Below are 10161 nucleotides of genomic sequence, written 5' to 3' on the forward strand. Positions count from 1 at the left end.
TTAAGATAGTGGATTCGGCCTGTATGTCCAGGGCCTGTATAAGAGCAAGGAGTCTATCCTTTTCCATCTTATACACACCACTGAGGTGCTTAGCCCAGCCCCGTAAGAAACTCCTTAAATGCCTAATCTTATTCTGCCAACGCTCTAACGCAGTCTTGCCTCCAACACCTCTATCCCATTCCCTGGCCATCAAGTCCAAAAACCCCTCACGTTCAAACCATGACATCTCGAAGGAGAAGGTGTTCTTGTTACCCACATGGTTCGGCTCACCTGAGTCCACGAACAATGGTGTATGATCAGATATTCCCCTTGAAAGAGCTTGCACCGTCACCAGAGGGAACTTTTGTTCCCACTCCACGCTCGCAAGAACTCGATCAAGTTTTTCATAGGTTGGGTGTGGCAGAGCATTAGCCCAGGTGAACTTTCTACCAGAAAGCTCTATCTCTCTCAGATCCAAGCTTTCAATAATGGTATTGAACATAAACGACCATCTGCCGTCAAAGTTATCATTGTTCTTCTCCTCTCTCCTCCTGATGATATTGAAATCACCTCCAACTAAAATTGGAAGCTGTTCTGACCCACAGATACGAACCAGGTCCGCCAGAAACTCCGCTTTAAGCTCGGGTTGTGCGGCACCATACACCGCCACCAAAGCCCAGTTAAAACCATCTATCCTAGACCTGACTCGAAACTTCACCGCGAAGTCGCCCATCACTACACTTCGGACTTCAAGCGAATCGCATCCCACACCTAGTAAGATACCACCTGACCTTCCTCGCGGAGGGAGGCAATGCCAATCAAAATCAATACCACCCACCAGAGAAGAGAGAAACTGGGGTGCAAAGTTATCTCTACCCGTCTCCGATAGAGCAACAAAATCTAACCTCTGCTCTAAAGCTGCCTCGGCAAGGAATTTTCTTTTAGCCAAGTCCTTCAGACCTCTGCTATTACAAAATATTCCTCTCATAATTCATCATGGAATTTTTTAGTGGTTCGAATCCTAGCACTCCTACGAACTGCGGAATCGGGATAGATCTTTCGTTTCCACTTACGCTTAGGTTTACTAGGCTTTGTCGCCCGGTCCTCATAACCGGGTTCACAAATATTACTATCATCATTCTCTAGGGGTACATCATCTTCCTCAGAGTCATGATTGGGTGGTGCTAAATCCGCACACAGATTATCTAGCACTCTGACCCCTAACGCATCAATCTCATCATCCTTCATTGGTTTAACGGCTGCAAGATTACGAATAGTCTCTAAGGCACGTTCCGCCTCCAAATCTAATAAATCATTCACCGAATTGGTAATCTCACTATCCATAGCACCTAGTGAAACTCCTAATTGGTTTGCATTATTTATAATCTCCTCATTAGAAAAATGCAATAAGGAATTAGATAGGTTGACGGACATACCGGAAGACAAAGCAGCCTCCTGAAGCTTGGCCTCCCTCATAGCGCACCGCTGCTGCATATCATCCACCTCGGGGATGTCGAGGATGCGGGCACTCATCCGTCTCCCCTCGGCGATAGGGTCCGGGATCCCGCCAAACGCGACAACCTCCTCCCTAGTAACACCTGGCACAGAGTCCCTCAAAGGCTCTACCGGGGTTACCAGAGAAGGCGTCTGCGGGCTCCCGATCCCCTTAGACGGGAGTCCCACACTAGGGACCCCGACCATGGGTAGGAGCGAAGAGGAGATGGCGCGGGCCGCTCCTCCGACCTCAGCCGCCGGCTCAGACGTATGAGCCATCGGCGAAGGAGAGACGGTCCTCCTGATCATCGAGAGCGAAGGAGGAGCCAAGGCCTCCTGCCCCAGCACCCCCCCCCAACGCAGCTGCTGCCGCGGTGGTTACCGCCACCGTCGGGGAAGCAGGAGCCGAGGCCGCCTGCCTCGGGCTCCCGCTCCCCGCACCGGCCGACCCACACGGGGCCAGCGTCACCGACGCCACCGAGATCGGGATGGGGTTGGGAGAAGGCGAGGCCACCTGCCCCGAAGCTCCTTCCCCACGACCCATCTTGCCCGTAGACGCCGACACCGAAGTCGCGTCCACGTGAGGCGCCAGGACAAGAGAAGCTCCCTCCGGACTCCTCTCCGTAGCTCCGACCAAAGACCTTGCCGGCCATCCAGCAAACAATCCAGCATCCCCCTCGAACTCCAACGGGGGGAGCGTGTGCTCCAGAGAATCATCAGAATCTACCCGGTCACTCCATAGTCTGGGAGGTGCCGAGGCTGGCTCAAAGGACCCAAAACACAGAGTAGTCATGGGCACCGCTGGGGAAACTGCAGGCTCAACCCCGGTCCCATCCCCAGGCAACTGAGAAGAACCATTAGACCCCTCGCGTGTGGGCTCATCTGACGGTGCCCCCTCGGCCCCGGCATTGCCATCACTGTCGTGCATGTCAACATCGTTACCATTAATCGCATCATCAAATAAAGCAGTGTCCTCAAATTCGATGTCTAGCGGGAACACCTCTCCCTGTAGGTCTAGTTGACCTTATCGGGCACGAACTCAATATCCAGAACACTCACTAATAGCCGGGCCACCCCATGGGCACGTGTGAAAGCCATATCCACTTTTTCTGTCTTCCCCACCATGATTCCCATACTAGCCACCACTCGAGCGTCCTGCAGAGGCTTAGATGGAGCCCCTGTAAACCGCAACCAGACCTGCGTAAGCGGCTTTCCCTTAGGCTCCACCTGCTTCCACTCGTGGAACTTCAGGATACACTTAGTACCAGATACTCTACACAAGCCAAAACTATGGTCTGCTGAGTTTTACCTGTACGGACAAGAGGAGTTGAGCTTCCTTGACATAATGGCCAGGGCTCGTGAGAGAGACGAGATTGTGACCGCCTCTGTTCGCCGCCGTCCGGGCAGCAAACTACACTTAGTAACAGAACTAACTACATCGTAATCCAAATTTATTAAGAGGCGAACTCCAAAAAGGATTAATCTGAACTTGTTTGCATTTAAGTGAAGAAGACACATTACTGCAGGAGGTGTAAAGTTTCAGTCCATCAGGCATGTGCATGCTGTGTGAGGCATGTGCAACTAAAAAAATTAGTATAAAGGCAGCAGTATGGAACCAATGTATTCACTGGTCTGACTTGAATTGATGGCCTAATTTGACATATTTTGAAGCAACAAAGCAGTGAATCTCCCTCAAATTTCTACGGGCGACAAACCTTCAGAGCGGCAGGACGGTGCGATGCAGTTAACGAACTCCAAGACCGGCACCAAGAGGCGGCTGGACCGTGCGGGCTTGCGGACAGCGGCGAGGACCACAGGGCGGCAGGGTCGTGGTGTTGCTGCGGACGGTGGCGAGGAGCGAGGGGCAGCAGGTTCAGCCATGGTGTTGCTGACGGCGGCGAGGAGCGAGGGGCGGCAAGGTCGTGCTGCCCGGACGGCGGCGAATGGAGGCGGTCACAATCTCGTCTCTCTCACGAGCCCTGGCCATTATGTCAAGGAAGCTCAACTCCTCTTGTCCGTACAGGTAACTCAGCAGACCATATGCACACCTTGTTTTCCTGTAACATACGATTACCACGGTCAGATGAGATCTAAGACAAGTCGGTGGTTAACTTTATAAACTAACATATGGTGCATCATTAAATAGAGATACTTGAAGTCATTGTTAGCTGGGAAGTGTGGCCTGTAGACATAGATTGTCGAAAAGGCATGCTTTTGAACTATTAAAGCACAATTCAAAGAATGTCACATTTTACATAGTACCTCCTCTTTGCTAAAACAAAACATAGTACCTCCTCAACGAAGAGTTCCTCGAGAAACACTGTCGATTTGCTTGTCTTCTGCCACCATGGATAATGAAATACTAACAAGTTCATTTGACAGAACGTTATCGCTGAATTTGGAGACAGACACAAGGTTTATTGTTCTCGAGTCCAGTGAAATTGTTATCGATTTCTCCAGTACATGCTACATCTCCCGAATCCAGGAGCTGTGACAAACGCCATTGTGACGTAGATGTGATTTTGACTCCTTCAACGGAAGACGTTTGGGTTACCTGCGCACTGTCAGTTATACAGTATGTCACAGCCAGGCTGCTTGTTGCTCGCATGAAACGTCATGAATTAGAAGAAGTGTAGCTAAGCACCATGAATCTAATTGTACAATGGAGTCCTCCACCGACTCATCTGCAAGAATCAAAATTTGTGGTTCCAAAGTTAGCATTGGTAACTTTAGCACAGTTAAACTTGAGTAGAAGAAATGCAGGGCAATGCTGACTTGCCATTTTGGACCACATTGGCCGATTCATAACAATAATAATTGTTTGAACAAAAAAGTTCAGAGCACTCTATTTATCTCTAAGATGGAGCATATACTCACAGAATCAAAGGTCTCAAGAGGCAAGCTTTCTAAGTGCCGCCTGATGAAAACATTCCCTTCTTTGTGTACAATTTAATGTTTGTTAGTCCAAAAATATCCATACTATCATCAGTCAGTTTTTCTCCCTCTTCTTCTCTGCCACCTCATTAAACATCCACAATTCAGATCCTGGAGCAAGAAATGCTTCTAGAACCTACACAACAACACCAACATTAATATCCAGAATTTGCTGAAGCGTACATCAATCCTGGCAAAATGTCAAGGTTAACTTACCATTATCATACCGTGGATAGCACATCGCAACCACAGAACAAAATTATACCTGGATACTTAGGAAGGGTGAGAAGGTTAGGTAGAAAACCCTTATGCCTCTGGTGAGAAATAACTTTGATCAAATTTAAATCTAGGTGAATAGGAATTTTTTATCTGGGCCATATGACTTTCTTGAAGATAGTTGGTACAAAGAGAGTAGGGAGTCCCGCTTCGGTACAACCCCCCTCCAAAACGTATAAAGGACAATATAGTTGCACGCCGTACGTACGAGGAGCCCATTTATGTGCTAACACCCACAGGTTGGCCCATTAATATATTTTTTTATATTCAAAACAGATGCGGGTAGTGTGATTCGAACTCATTACCACATTGTATTCATACAGTGCACTAACCAAGTGGTAGAGCTGATGCTGGCGTACAGACTAGAACTTTTCTTATTCTTATGCTATAAACAACTCGTGAACAACCTATGTACCCATGCGTTCTACAAATGTTTCTCGGCCGCAGCTGTGCCCTCAGACGTGACGTAAACAAGAAAGGCAACGCCTTGTTTAATTTTTTTTTTCCGGTTTTGTCTAGCCAATTTTCTACTGTTTTTTTCTCGATCTTCTTCTCTTTTTTCATTTTCTTTTCCTTTCTAAAATTCACGAAATTTTTCTAAAATCCAGAAATTTTCATAAATTCGTGAACGGTGTTTTAAGTCCGTGTCTAATTTCTTAAACTTGTGAACTTTTTCTGAAATCACTGATTTTTTTTCAAATACATGAACGATTTTCAGATCCACGAACCTGTCTCAATTTTTACAAACTTTTTCTAAAACCCATGATTTTTTTCCAAAAACTTGTGCGAACAATCTATGTCCGAGCGAGAGGAAAGATGAATGAGAAGGAAATAGCCATTTCCTCTGCTTGTCATAAGCATCGGTCTTCAATGTACTCTTTGTTTAGGATATGGACTGCTACCATGAATATTCACTAGTTTCGAACTAGGAAGGTTCATACAAACAGTTCGTATTCTTCAAAATGAGAGCATTGATGACTGTTGTATTGTTTTAAAATTAACTTTTTTTGGTTCTTGTATTATTTGTCCTGTGACGCATTTTTTGTCACGTAGCATTTTTTCACATCCATCAAGTGGATCCAATTATTTCCCGTAGTATTCTATCATCATGGCAAGCATCCATGCCAAGTTTTATTATTTTTTGTTATTCTATGCATTTTCTAGGGTTTTCTCAGTGGAAAGTCCCTAAAATACTTACCGCACGTGACGCAATGTATGTTTACTGTCCGAATTCATTCAATTTTTGCGTGGAGTACTAGGGTGACCATATTTATTCATATTTATCGCAATGTTACAAAATGTGCAGCATATTTATTTATTTATTCATATTTTTCAAAAAGTTCGAAAATATCAAAAAATGGTCGCATTTTTAGAAAAAAAATCAGATTTTTAAAATTGTTTGTATTTCCAAATATTATTCTGAATTTTAAAAAAAATCTTGGTTTTCAAAATTTATTCAGAGTTTAAACTCTGTTCTACTTTTCGGAAAATTTGTATGCATGTTAAAAAAATCAATTTTGAATTTCTTTTGCGTTCAAAAAAGTCACGTTCAAAATTCTAAAAAATTGTTCAGCTATGTCGCTGTTAATAGTCTTAAGATACCGCGCTGCTCCTTTGTTATTATAGTTGGGTCAGTCTAGTGGTTGGCTCATTTTCCTGAGAGTGCAAGGTCCTATGTTCAATACCTGACGCGTGCACATGTTTTTAGGATTTTCCAGTGTTTCAGATAGACCGACTTGCTGTTGGGCCGGCCCAGGCTACTGTTAGCCGCTGTTTATTTTCGCGAGCTGTCTTAAAAAAAAACGTCGCTGACGTATTTTTAAAAAAAGATCATCATACCCTTTATTATAAAGGGGTATGAAGAAATCTCCTCCGTTGATGTGTTTAGGGGGGTTGTACCGAAGCGAAAGTGAGAGAGTAAATATTAGACATCATGAAGCATGACTCAGAAAATTCACCTCTGATAGAAGGACCGTATTACTCAGAAAATTCACCTTTGTTGGGGCATTTATACGTCTTACTGGTGAAGTTGCTCAATCCCTTTGGTTGAAACACGCAAACACTGGCAAATGTGAAACAGAGTTTAAGAGGGCCAACATTCTGAATGCAAAACGGTAGGTAGTGTGTAGTCTGTAAATTAGGAATAGTTGAGCTTACTTGCTTGCTTCTACGCTCGCACTTGGCCACCGGGAAGCAGAAGAGGACCAGGGCGACGGGGCAGACTGGGGCGCAGCGAAAGGAGCGGGAGGAACGGCGGCCCGCGACCAAGGGCGCGGCTTCCGGCGACCCGCGGCGGGGGCGGGCTCCCGGCGACCCGCAGCCGCTTCCCATGGCTCCGGCAACGCGAGGCGGCGGTGAAGGCGCGGCGGGGCGGGCTCCCGCAGCTGGGGAAGCTCCCGGCGACCCGCGGCGGGGGCAGGCTCCTGGCGACCCGCAGCCGCTTCCCGTGGCTCCGGCGACGCGAGGCGGCGGTGAAGGCGCGGCGGGGCGGGCTCCCGCGGCTGGGGAGGCTCCCGGCGACCCGCGGCGGGGGCGGGCTCCCGGCGACCCGCAGCCGCTTCCCGTGGCTCCGGCGACGCGAGGCGGCGGTGAAGGCGCGGCGGGGCGGGCTCCCGCGGCTGGGGAGGCTCCCGGCGACCCGCGGCGGGGGCGGGCTCCCGGCGACCCGCAGTCGCTTCCCGTGGCTCCGGCGACGCGAGGCGGCGATGAAGGCGCGGCGGGGCGGGCTCCCGCGGCTAGGGAGGCTCCCGGCAACCCGCGGCCGCCTCTGGCGCCGCGAGGCGGCGGTGAAGGGTGCGGCGGCGCGAGGCGAACGGCGCGAGAGGATGAGGAGGTCGTGCGGGAGAAGGAGGAGGTCGTGCGGACGGGCGGTTTTGTTTCCTTTTTATTATGGGAAAAAAAAGAACGAAGGAGTCAACAACACACTGAATGAGAGATATAGCTTTTTTATTTTTGTTTTTTTCTTGGGTGGGTCCCACATATAAAGAGGGATCAAAATGTGATGTGGCGGTGCCCAGTAAATAGTCAACATGATAAAAACCGCTTACCTGAGTCAAAATCAGGTGGAGGGTTGATTTCTGAACCGGATGATTAGTTTGAGCTGTGGGATGGCCGGTTTAGAGTTGAGAGTTGAATATTGAACGGTTTGGTTATGTTAGAATAAAATCCGAGGCATATCGTCGATTATTCGAGGATCAAGCAATCACATAAGCACAACGCCGAGATTTGTTAATAAGGTTCGTCAATATGGCTACATCCTTAGGGTCTGACTATGGGCGCTCCTCCCCAAGATACCGTGACAATACCGCACTAGGTCTCCCTGGACGCCGGCACACGCTGTCGGCTTCCCCTGCATTCCCGTGCTATTATATTGGCATAGGTTACATCGTGTGTCTACCCCGCTATATATGAGAGACCTAAAATACAAGTATCCTATTAGGACACGACTCAACATCCTATGTAAACACAATACAACACCTAGTTCAACTGTAACCTATCTTGTACATAAATTCGACACAACTCTAACAAACTCCACCTTGGCGAATATTCTCCACCACTCTGAATTCGTCAATGCGTCAAACTTACATGGACATTGGATTTGAGTTTATCCCATGAGTATCGCTGCTACTCCAAAGACTCCATATGACTCCACCTGCAACTTGTAGTCCCTTCTTTTCTTGATCATAGTCAACACTCAAGCAAATTTAAGTTACTTGTTATTCTAGTTTGTGCTCCTAACTTCCAGAGTATTCATCCAATGCCATCACACATCGATCACTGACCTACGTGAAAGTGAACAACTCATATATTGGGTGTCACAAATAAGAGTTACATGAACTCAACATCACCGCACTTCCTTGACCGTATGTCTGAAACTTGAAGGAATTTCACCATTGCTTATAGTCATCCCGAGTCAAATTCACAGTTGTCTCACCACATGTATGACCACCAGAGCCCTGGCCCGTCTCCATGTCCCGTGCTAATCACACGCCTCGCTGCAATTACCGTGTCGAGCCTCCGCTGTCCCGGTCGAGTCTCAAGGGCTGCGAACTCACACCACTCAACCCCCACTGCAGAGTACCACCGATCATCGCCGGTCGATGACGAGTTCACGCTTTCATCAGACCACTGGGCTCTAGTCCGAACTGCATGTCACTCACTTTTCCTCCTTACTAAATAGGCTTCGATTCCCTGGATCCTTACATCGTAGCCCCTCAATCCAACTCCACCTTCAACATGACTCCATGATACATGATCAGTCCACCCCGCACCACGTCGACTTCAAGCTCTCATGTGCACTGTCTTGAATCAACCCCGCGCCATAGTCTTGTCGAAGCCACACAAGTCCTCAAACCTGCGCCACGTGTTTCCACGCCCAGAAGTCGGTCACTATCAGCATCACGCTCATATGTCTTTGTCGCCGATCACACCACCGTCTTCTGTACCAACCGACTCATGTCGATCCGTTAGACTGTCCAGTCTGACTCATCCGAACATATCCAACTGCAACCATGCTCCATCCGGCGTCGTGTCCACCCGCACATCTTGTCTTAGACGCCATGTGTATGCATGACCCTGCATGACGCACTTATCCGCGCGCCTCCTCAGCCTGTCCACATGCTTCAAGCCATCTTAGCAAACCGGCCCAGAAAAAAACTTCCATGCAAACTGCACAAATCTTCTTTTTTCCTGTCACTATTTGCCTGTTGCTCCGTGCACCTCATAGCAGAAAAATAGATCGAACTTGACCCCTCTAAACTGCTCCCGTGCACACACGTGGTCCTGGTTGCTTCTTCTTTTTGTCTCAAACAAATCTCAACTTGCCTTGCATATTCAGCAGCAATACTCACGTACAAGTCAATAACTGCACGTATACGCGAACGACTGGGCAACGCCGGCTGCACCGCAGCCAGCAGCTGCCTCGCGCCACGGGCCTTGCGGCCTCGGCCAACCTAGCTGGGCCAGCGCTTCGCCGCGCCCCCGTTTGGCCTGCAGCTGCCTTCGATTCCACGCTGCCGCCCCCACGCATCTGCTATGCCACCGCACTGTTCGCGATTCCTACTGCCGAACGGTTCTTGCTTCCACGCGCTTCCTATCCGTCGTCTTTGATTCACTGCTAACATTAGCGACTGCCCTGATCGAACACGGAAGTACCGCATGACAACGATCCGCTCCATCACAACTGTCCTGCACCGCGATCCAATTCAACGATCTTCTTGCAAAGCGCTCCTCTAGATCAACAGTCCATAACCTTTGAACAACCTAGCTCATGATACCACCTGTTAGAATAAATCTGAAGCATACCGTTGGTCATTCGAGGACCAAGCAATCACACAAGCACGACGCCAAGATTTGTTAACGAAGTTTACCAATATGGCTACATCCCCGTGGCCTGACTATGTACGCTCCTCCCCAAAATACCGTGACAATACCACACCAGGTCGCCTTGGACGCCGGCACACGCCGCCGGCTTCCCCT

The sequence above is a fragment of the Triticum urartu genome, chromosome 3A (genome assembly GCF_056163025.1).
Source record: "Triticum urartu cultivar PI428250 chromosome 3A, HENAU_Tu73, whole genome shotgun sequence".
NCBI classification, from domain to species: domain Eukaryota; kingdom Viridiplantae; phylum Streptophyta; class Magnoliopsida; order Poales; family Poaceae; genus Triticum; species Triticum urartu.